Source organism: Nothoprocta perdicaria, unplaced genomic scaffold (genome assembly GCF_003342845.1).
Source record: "Nothoprocta perdicaria isolate Ctin4 unplaced genomic scaffold, notPer1 scaffold_40, whole genome shotgun sequence".
Taxonomy (NCBI): Eukaryota; Metazoa; Chordata; class Aves; order Tinamiformes; family Tinamidae; genus Nothoprocta; species Nothoprocta perdicaria.
Window position 1 is genome coordinate 3,744,535 of NW_020455644.1, and position 6,000 is coordinate 3,750,534.

Sequence of the window (6,000 nt, forward strand, 5' to 3'; positions counted from 1 at the left end):
ATTCAGATGCTCACAAGACCTGTCTTGTTCCAGCAGAGTGCCCCTGTTTTGGAAGGGGCCTGTGACCCACAGGGTTTTGAGGAGAGGAGATCTGAACCACTCTTCCCATTGCCCCCACTAAAGAAGCATCTGCAAAGCAGAGTCAGGCAGGACTACACAGCACTCTGTTCCCAAAGGATCACGGAGTTCCAGGTATGAAACCCAACAGCAAAGCCTACAAGAACCTGACAAACAGCTTCCACCACCTTTGCCCAATTCTTCACTGGAAAAACAACGTTGGATGGAAGCTGAATTGGACTTTGCAATCACTCAATAGCATATTTAAGGGACCACAACCAGGACCTGCCACCAATACTGCATGCTAAGCCTCTTTACAGTGGCTTGCAGTAAAGGGAAGGGTCTTCCTTTAATAGGACTTGCCCATATGCCAAGGTGAGGACATCCTCTCCGCTGTTCCTTGGCCAAAGTGGCCAAGGATGACAGTTTACCATGAACAGGTAAACTCTGACTCTAGCAATGAAGGAAACACCAAGTTCATGCTAATATTGCCAAAACAGCGCAAGGAAGAAGTCAAATTTACTAAGTCATGAGAAGCCTTCTCCAAATGAGGAAAGAAAACAGGTTCTCCCCTTTACCTTCCTTCTCCACTGCTTTTCTCCTATGCTTAGGAAAGGGTTAAATCCTGAACTTACATGAAAGTTAACAGCATATTGCCAAATTATAATGGGCCACACTCCCTACTGAGGTTGCACAGTACAACTCCATAAGAAAACTGCTGCTTTATATCACTTAAATAGATCACCACTTATTTTTTTATTTTGAAACTGTCTAGTTAAAGAGCACAAATATCACACGCAAATAAGATCACGTCCCTCACTTGAAATAAAACAAGAAAAACTTCCCCCCCACCCCGATCTTTTGTTTTGTTAGAAAAGCCAGATTACTTCTTCAAAAAACACCCTCATTTTAATTCATTTATACACAAGACAAGCAATTGCAAGAGAACAGACTCCCAACTATTCTCCACACAGTACGACAGCAGGAAGAAGCTGTTTGGGCAAACAAAACAGAATTCATTATTTACCTTGGGGCAGGACCCAGACTCCTTCACCAGGTTAAGGGCCCTATTGTGTTAATCTTTACATTAGCCCAATGTAACACGCACCATATTTGAACAAAATAATGCAAATCCCTCTTTTTAAGTAGCCTTGGAGGGGGTAACAACCCCCTCCTCTCTAATGCACATTGCAGTATAATCTGCCACCTTCTATAAGCACTGCCATTTGTCTTTTCTATAGATGCACTGCAGAAATATTTCCATATAAGCTCTATTATAATAAAAACGACAGTGTGACAAACAGCTCTGCAAATAGGTCTGCTACTCAGACAAAGCACAGATGAAACACTGATTTTTCAGAAATACTCTGTATAATTCACAAGTGTTACCAGTTGATTTGAAATTCAGTAAGTTTAGGTGGTCACTCCATCTTTTCCATCACTGTATTTAACTCCTTGAACAAGAGAGCATGTGCTGTGCTCCTGCAATGGTTCCCTCAATCTCTTCCTTCTCCTCCCCTCCAATTTACACTGATTACAGGTTTCAAAAAGTCCTAGAGATTCATTTTTAAGTTCTATTTAAAATGCTGATTTTTTACTTGTTTCCTTTTCATCTATATCAATACTATGCAGATGATAAATATGTACTGTTTACCATTTACACTTTTTCTTCTTAGTATTAAATATCTAGATAAGCTTAAGAAAAAAAATAATTCCTGGATAGCACTTAACATTTCCCTCTTTAGCTTATTCACCATTTTAACTATCTATAATACAATACATAAGCTTGTCTTTATTAAAGCAGACATCCATTAAAACAGTCCAATATTAATCATAGCAAAAAAACCTCATCTCAAATATTCACTGCTCATTTTAGAGGTTGCCTAGTGTCATGACAATACTTCAGCAGAAGACACTATTTTGCAAAGAATAATGCAGAGTGTTAAGACTTCTGCGCATCAGTTTCCTATTCAGCCTTCCCCGAGCAGCGACGAGATGCCACCATTTTCTTTTCGACACATGCAAATTAAATTCTATTAGTCTCTGCAGAAAGTGTAAGCCACGCAGAATTCCGCATTTCGGTGGCAATACTGTCATCTAGCACTCATTTGCAATTTAACACTTCATTTTTAAATTCCTCAATTCTTTTGAAAGAATTAAGCATTTAATAGTCTAGCAAACCAGCACAAATATTAGTTTTATTATTTTAGATGCCTCATATTCATACGCATTCTCTTCTCCTCCCCCCATATTCATTATTGCAACAGATTCCTGCACAACATAATCTCCAGTACATTCAGGCTTGACAGAGTCTTGCACAAGCTATACATTTCGTATTAAAATGTTTCAAGCTTGGCAAAGAGAATAGCTACTTGCACGTATTTGGTATCATTAGACTTGATTTTGCATGCTAGAGCACTAAAAAAAAAAAATACCTGCAAGCTGCTGTTATCTGATTTGTGAAATATGACAACTTCCATAATGATCATGTACCATATTCAGCATTTAAACAAACCACAATTATATTTTTCCACTGGAAGCATTTAAAAATGCTCTATCTTATTAAGCTAGCGGTTTACACAATGCCTATGTTCAGCTTAGATAGCGCAGTAGGTTTTTGGTGATTATCTAGTAATTCTGCCCACTTAGTAATACAGGAGACTCAAAACGCAGCTTAGGAACAGCAAGATTTGTATTTTCCAGCTGCCACAGAAACTCTCAGGAAGTTAATTCATTAGGCTTGGAAGGAAAAAGAAACCTTAATAACCAGGGAAAGCAGCTTCTGAACTGCTCACAGGGCTTCTCCTTTGCTAACAGCTTCAGCAATGATTTCAGATGGAAATTATTTGATAAACCAAACTCCAGCACGCGGCACGGGGCGCGACGCGCGGTGAGAGCCGCGGCTCCCAAGCCCTGTGCAAAGCCCCGGCACGTTGCGGGGGCCGCGCCGAGATCCATCCATTAACTTTGTTTTTGTGCCTTTCTAAAGGTCAGGCGGGATGCGGCGCTGGCTGCCAGGCGAGCGCTCGGATTCCGATGGTTTTCCGAAACAAAAGACTCCCGGTTCCCACCGCATTGTGCCCCACCCATCAGATGAGGATTGTCGCTCCAGCGCACGGACCATCCCGCAGCCCATCCCCAGCATGGGCAGAGCCTGAAAATACCCTCTCCTCCATCCTCCTCCTCCACCGCACCAATTATCTTTCTGCAGGTCATATGCAAAGGGGAAAAAAAAAAGGGAAAAAGCCAAGGAGGAAACAATGAAGAGAACGGTACTGACCTTTTTCTGTGATAAGGTTTCCCCACCTCTCCCTTCCTTGCCGATTCCCAAACTAGGGAAAAATTCCATATAAAAAAAGAAATATCCTACTGCAAGGAGCCTCTTTCCCCTCCCTGCAAGCCTATACTGCTTAATTACTTTTCTTAACGATACTGAAGACAGGGATGTTTCCCCACCACCTCTTCAAAGAGCAGCCTGCATCAAACTCATCCTGTCTGTCAACAAGGTGGGCAGAACAGTTAAAGTAAGATGAAGAAAGGTTATTGCTTTCTCTCCCCACACCCTGCATTATACACTGCGTGTCAGTGACTATATGTGAAGAAAATTTGTTGGAGAACTTTACACTTATTTCTGACCCCCAAGTTAGAGAAGGCGCAATAAGCGCAGGGATTTAACCACTGAATTCCTAACAAAGGTATATACCAAGAGTTCACATCACACTGACCTAATCATTATTTGTAGGAATGATTTTAGGTGGTCTTAATATTAAATACCAAATACATACTATGAAATAAATACTGCAGAGGCACCATTGAGGTATAGAATAAATAAATTATTCTGAAAACAGAAAATGGTGGTAGTATCAGGGTCTCCTTCTAGGAGTTTATAGGCACTCAATTGAAATAAAGAGACATGTGAAATCCTCAGCTTTCTCTTCAAAAAGAGAGGCTTAACAGTAGCCAACATAATGTTAATGCAAGTCAGAACTGGACACCATTTAGTTGAGGTATAGAGGGAAAGTTATCAGATAGGACCTTGTTTTCTTCAAAAGGCCTAATTTCAATTCTAGAAATGGGCATCGCCCCCATCCCCGATGCCCATTTCTAGAATTGATCAAAAATGTAATTTTCTTTCCCCATCCACAGCTTCTCTTAAGATTTACTTGGTTTTTCCAGGTAGCAGCGATACATCTACATAGCATGAAGAGAAACACGGACTTACACTGAAGCCAAGACAGACCTATTAAGAACGGTTACTCCTTACACTAAGGGTATTTAGCAGAATCCTCTTGATCATTACCTAACCCATGTGGCAGGGTGGCCAACTCTCCCCTTCTGAATAGCAAGTTAATAGGCAGACGTTTCACACCAATAAAATAGCTTAGAGTATTCTGATTAGATAAAAAGATGCTATTTCACAGGAAAGCCAAGTCACATATTATCATACTTCAGTTTTGTGGTTTTCATCTATTCATTGAGAGCTTAGCAGTATTAATGAAGTCCTTCGGGTACTTACCTTCAGATATTTCCATGAAGCAAGAAAGGCCATACTGTTGCCACAAATTCAGAGAAATACAACTCATTTGTTCACAACAGCAAAGGCGAAGATGGGAAATACGGATAAACTCTTGGCTGGTTATGTATTTTTGGTATGAGAGACAGAGCCATTGACACCAGCAGAGGCAGAGACTTTCTGATGGCACCCATGGTGCCTCTCAACCAAAAAACATCTGCAATATGCTACTCACCAGCGTGCCGCACACACCCCATCTAGCGCGAGGAGGCGGGGGAAGGAGTCAAAAAAGGAGGGCCCCCTGCAAGCCACACACACAAGATGCTGGCGGGGCCACCTCTCATACTTACACGTTACATTGAGCCGCTCGCTGGAAGCCGCAGTGGTGTCCACCACGCCGGAGACCTGCAAGAGCCAGGTATTTCAGATGTTATTTGTTGGCTTGGTGAGCACCAAGAGTCCCCCTTTTCCCCATGGCTTTGCCAATGACACATTTATTTTAAGTAGGTAAGATGCAGTTACTAGGCGGGAGAAGCGTTCTAGGTATTTTAACCTCTTGAAGCAATAGCTTCAGTGGAGGAACGTTCGAGAAGCACCTAAGAGCGTATGCCCATAAGGAGCCATTTCCCTCCTGATAAGCCCCAGAAAACCAAGAAAGCTTTTAAATCCACGTATTTCACGCCTTCAAGAGATAACAATTGTGCTTGGGTAGGACAAATGGCGGGACAGGCAAGATGACACTAGAAATGAAGGTCTCTCCAAGCACTCTTTGTCACTCTGCCCCTTCTCAGCCCATTCTGCGCTACTTGTCCACCTTGCTAGAAAGTAGGAGGCTCCATCCTGCCGCACAAAGTATTTGAGCGTCTTTTACAAAGAGAGAGAGGGTCTGTTAAAAAGAAGGCTCAACAAATATCGCCATTTTTAGCTTCTTCGAGGCTGCGGCAACTCGGATGCTGCAAAGCCACCTCAGGAGAAGCAGCCGGGCAAAAAATCTTTCCTCGGGGCTGCCTGTTAAGCACGAATGACTGCGCAGAGCTGCAGCCACAGTCCGGTACGACGAGCACACGAGGAAAGCTGAGCTCTCCCTGCAATTCCCCCGCATTACAGACACCCAGCACAGGAGCCCTCCGTATTATCTCCTCCCGAGTTAAAATGAGATTTGCTGCATCAGTGTCAAAACCTCATTGCTCATTCCGCCGGTGCGGTCGCCAGCGAGAGGTGGGTGCTCCGGGGCACCGCTCCAGACCAGGCAGCGCCCCTACGACTGGGTGCTTCTGGAACCTTCCCGGGCACATAAGCACATAAGCAGACCCCAGGCACAGCCAGAACACCCCAACTCCTGCAGCGGGGTGTCCCTGCAGAGAAGCCTTTGCGCAAAGCAGATTGACAGCCTGGCCCTTTCCCTAGCAGCTTTTGGGACAAAAAAAAAA